At 31.2% G+C, this 5,309-nt stretch overlaps 1 long non-coding RNA gene across 1 annotated transcript; it reads right to left on the minus strand.

Moving 5' to 3' along the window:
- Positions 1–2,875: 2,875 nt before the first annotated feature.
- On the minus strand, positions 2,876–5,309 carry LOC133795706 (uncharacterized). Its single transcript, XR_009875398.1, has 3 exons — positions 5,232–5,309; positions 4,257–4,320; positions 2,876–3,096 (listed from the first exon to the last, which is right to left on the minus strand). It is a non-coding gene; the product is annotated as an uncharacterized LOC133795706 (long non-coding RNA).

A 5,309-nucleotide genomic window follows, 5' to 3' on the forward strand; every position in this document is an offset into this window, starting at 1 on the left:
CATAAACATCCAATTAAACATTGGTAACAACCATTGGAGTTTGTGGAATTTGAAATTCAAATGGTGTCTGAAAACTCTATAAATAGGAGTCTATTGCTCACTTGTAAGACAACACTATTTTCTATCCACTAGAGCACTTGACTAGAAATATACCAAAATGCTTGATTATTCCACATAGCTATTTCCAATATTGAGATAATCCCTTAGTGCTTGAGATAGGAGGAAATAAGCTTTTTGACAAAAATTGTAAATATTGTTCAAGTTGGTGATCCCCGATGCTCTTCACTTTAGTTGTGTAAGTGAGAGTGATTTATTTCATTGTTCTTGTTGCTTATTATTTCTTTTATTGTTCTTCTTATCATCTTTCTTCCTTTTCCTCTTGCTATAAGAGTTGTATCTTCTTCTACATTCCTTGCATTACTATTTCTAGTCTATTTGTAACTTTTGTCGTAGAGTTGTGATTTCTTGTTCTTATTTATATATTTACTTGTATTTTTGTAATGGAGTTGTAAATTTATTTAATCATCATCATGTCTTTTGTGTTATTTTGCTTATAGTTGTAATAATTCTTACATTATATCTAACAACCACTTCCCAAGACGTGGTCATACACGTACAAACGACACCCATGATCAGCTTTAAACAAGGATACTTGTGTAATGACCCAAATTTCCTAATAAGGTTTAGGACCTTGATTAGGAGGCCAGGAGGACCATAATTGATTTATTATGCAATTAAATGATTATATGCATGTTTAGGTGTATTAAATATGCATGTGAACTCATTTATGATGAATTGGGTGACTTTCATATTTTGGCAATTCTTGGCATATATGTGGTAGGGCTGAGCATCGGTTGGTTTGGGCAGTTTTTTCATATTATTAAATCTAGAATTCGGTTTTCGGTCATGATTGGTGCAATCCAAAAACCGACGACCAAACCAGTTAAAGAAAAAACCGACCGTTTTGGACCGCGGTTTGGTCGGTTAAACCGACCAAACCGAATTTATTTATTTATTATTATTTTTTTAAAAGTTTTAGTTAAAAAAAACTAAAAATTTTGGATTGTTGGAATCCATTTTTGTGCGTTTTTAAAACATAAATATATAAAACATAATTACATTCACAAATTTGAAAGTTTGAAACATAATTAAAAGTCTATAAGAGCATAACATAACGTCAAATCACAGCACATCATCAAACGTCCAATACTCCAATGTCTATTTGTTCAATCCAAGACACAACACAATTAAAATTTAAAACCAAAAGCCTACAACCACAAATCTCAACACATGGTTAAAGTTTAAACTTAAAGTCCAAAGTCCACCATTACAACACAAATTAAATCCAAGTCTAATCGACCACAACAACACAAATCAAGTTCAAACGATACCTAAATACCAAAATGATTAGACAACATTATCTGCTGAATGGAAAAAATTGAATTGGGATGATGCCTCCTAAATAGAGAGCCAAATAAGTTCTTCTGACAATAAAGGGTGTTAAACAAATTTATAGGCTCTTACAGGTTCCGTTCATGAGCTGCAACTAAGCGCAGAAAAATACTTTACCTTGTAAAGATTGACACCCTTTGAGCTACGAAAAGTATCAAGAAAAGGTAGACTCCACGAACTAATGGTAGACTGTCAAGAAAAAAGAGCATTACATTATTCAAATGTTTTCTTAATATGCTGAAATGAATTTAACAAAAATTAGATAACCAAAAGGCTATTAGCAAATGGTTCTGAATCTTATACTAATTTCTTCCCTATAATCTGTTTAAATATAAATCCTGTTACAACTTAATATAACAAAGCACAACAACTTAGGATTTTGGTTATCTAACCATAACATATGTTATATATCAAAACAAATGTACCCTTAACAATTGACAAATCAGCTAACGCTAAACAAACTATCTGAACAATTAAAATAACTCAACTTTTCTCAATCATTTCCACTAAGAATATCGAATATAAAATCATCAACTCATCCAAGTAAAGGGAACACATCTCAAAAATTAACAAAAACCCATAAATAAACATACATAAACAACCATTTCTATACATAGTAAAAGTAGCCCAAAATAAACATAATGGAGTGCGTATGAAGTATATGATGAGTAAATATACCTGCTTGTTAACCTTAACACCAATAGTGCGCTTGGTGATGTTCCACACACGCCCAGTGCAGCTATGGTAGAACTTACGGGGCATACCCTTATGAATGGCGCTACATACGCCCAGTGTGGCCATGGTAGAACTTGTAGGGCATTGTAATGCTCCAAATTTCCTAATAAGGTTTAGGACCTTGATTAGGAGGCCGGGAGGGCCATAATTGATTTATTATGGTATTTAATAATTATATGCATGTTTATGTGAATTATATTATTATATAATAGTGAATGCATGCATATGGGTTCATATTTTAAATGCAAGGGCATTTTGGTAATTTGGCCGTTGGGGGCGTGATTGTGTAATTTTATGCATATGGGTGAATTATAATTTTACCACATTATATGTGGATTGGTTCGAGCCATTCGACATGAGACGATCATGGGAATGCAAGTTTTCGGTCTAGTCATAACGGGATTAAGTTCGAGGCTCGGGGTGAGTCTCGGGGTCATCTTGATGATTAGAACATTACCGGGAATTAAAGGGTAATGGGGTATGATTTATTGGCATTTGAGAATGTTGAGATTAGAGGGAATTGGAGAGCGTTAATTATAATTAACGGTATAGGTTGGAAATGATGAATTTACCCTTGGGAGTGTTTAGAAGCTTTTAAATTGGCCTAGGGGCATTATGGTCTTTTGACCTTAAGGATTTATATCAGTATAACGTCCCTAAGGTAGGGTACGTCTGCCACATACTCGTAATTCTAGGGTTTACGAGTATGTAAGGCACTTGACCAAAAGAATTAAATAAAATGATACGAAGAAATACAGAAAAATTTAAAACTTTTATATAAACTTATTAGAAGAAATTATTACACGTATGAATACTTTAAATTTAAGGCAGCCATATGAAAACTCTAAACCATTATTGCATTGTTACTGAGTCCGTGCTCCACAAGTTGCTCAACAGCTAAAGCCACACCTGGAAAAATGTTGGAAAATAACATAATGAGCTAACGCTCAGTAAGCAAATCTCATGCATACACATACACATGAATGTCGTGAGTTTGTAGTGCACATATACTAATATGCTGACTTATATACTTATGCATTTCATTTATTGCTCATGCACTTTCAAACTATACTTTTATGCTCTTTCTTTTAGTTTCACATTTTTATGGGCCCAATATCACTTGTGCATACTGTTTGATTCGGCCAATGCCTGCAGGGCTTGTTACACATATCATATAAAATCCCATGGGTTCTCCTCCGGCTAGCCATCATCTCAGCTAGGCTCATCATAACACTCATTTCATCGTCGCCATAGCTGTCATACTTATTACACATATGGAGGAGAAAGACGGGAACATGGCAAGCATGTCTGAATGGTCAACTCTGACCTAGCCCATACTAGTGGGCAGCCACTATTAGTCTTATAGACCTCCGTCTTCTTTGCTGAACTTACTTAATTGCTTCATAAAAACAGTGGCACCATTTTTAAACATATTATTATCACTTTGCTTAAGTCTTGTGTCATTAAAATGTTAAATTTTACATAAGACTTTTCAAGGCATTTCATAACTTTTCTCATATTCATATGCATGGTCTTATATCACATAATAATGTATCACATAACTGTACATGCCATGCATACATGCTGATGCTGAAATGCCAATGTTCATGTTCATGATTCATGTTGATGGTATTCAATCAAGGCATTGTATCACATCTCATATAACTCAAAACATCTTTAGTCATAATACATGAAGCTTTGGGTTGGTGGCGTTGTTATACCTTAACGTAGAGCTATGGCTCAGGTCTAAGGTTTCCAGCCTAAAAACTTAAACGCTTCATATATCATAACATATAACAAATCATGAACATAAAGTAATCCACATATCCATCAACATAAGAACACATACTTGCACATAATTCATATCATTCTTAACCAAGTAAGACATCTTTCACATATCACGGAATTCATCAATTACATATCACACAACACCTTTATGGTGTTCATATAACCATTCTTCACATACTTATCATATGCATCATCATCATACCATACTTAACTCATCAGATGTACACAATCAATGTAGTCATGCATCTTACACTTAAGCACAAAAGGTGAGATTTACTTACCTTAGGTCCTTAGCTTATTTTAAAATTGCTCAGCAAGAGTCAATCAATCAAATCCATACAAATCCTATTCAAGGCACATCATTTATTAAATTCTATCAAAATCGTAAATATACACTATTGATAGTGTATATTAACAATACCATAAACTATATGAATGATAATAATAATTATTATCAACGTAATACAAATAACTCTTCATATAAAACCATGCTTTAAACCTTGCTCATAAGATAATGTACTCTTATGATAATAATAACAAGAATAATAATTATCGTCTATAAATAAACTTACTTCAATATTAATAACAAAAATACTTCAATAACAATACATATATGAATGTATATATTCAAATAGTCATTTTATAAAAGAAATCATATTTTTAACATAAAGTTGTAATAATCGATATAATGATAATAATATAAATATAAATATTTATATTATTATTAATTAGTCATAATATCAATTCCAGTGATATAATAAATATACTTTATCCAAAATTTACTGGTCTTACAAATATCAATAACTGTAAGAAACTAATACTGATATTATTTTGATATTCAAATATTAACAAAATATTAATATATAAGAATAATTGTTAAATAATAGGTTTACTATAAATCACACTTTTCATATATATATATATATGAAACTATATTCTTGATTTACTTAACAAAATAATAACAATAATAATTAAAATTACTTAATCATAAAAATTTCCATATTAATATAAAATCAATTAAATATGTATTTTTATACTTTATTTAATATCTAATATTTTCTAGAAAATTGGACAGCACAACGGCTATAAAGTGGACAATCCCAAAATCAAAACTTGTATAAAAAATACATATAATCCCAGACAGCCAATAAATTACAGAAAATATTTCATATATCAATAATATATAATTATATACTATAAATACACATAATAACAATTACTCTAATCAATCACAATATAGGTCAAAGAAATTAAACCACAATGATCGGGTTCCACAACAAGTCAAACGGTGATTTTCTGAAACTCAAAACGTACTTCGGAACCTCGAACACTAA

The sequence above is a fragment of the Humulus lupulus genome, chromosome 1 (assembly GCF_963169125.1).
Source record: "Humulus lupulus chromosome 1, drHumLupu1.1, whole genome shotgun sequence".
NCBI lineage: Eukaryota > Viridiplantae > Streptophyta > Magnoliopsida > Rosales > Cannabaceae > Humulus > Humulus lupulus.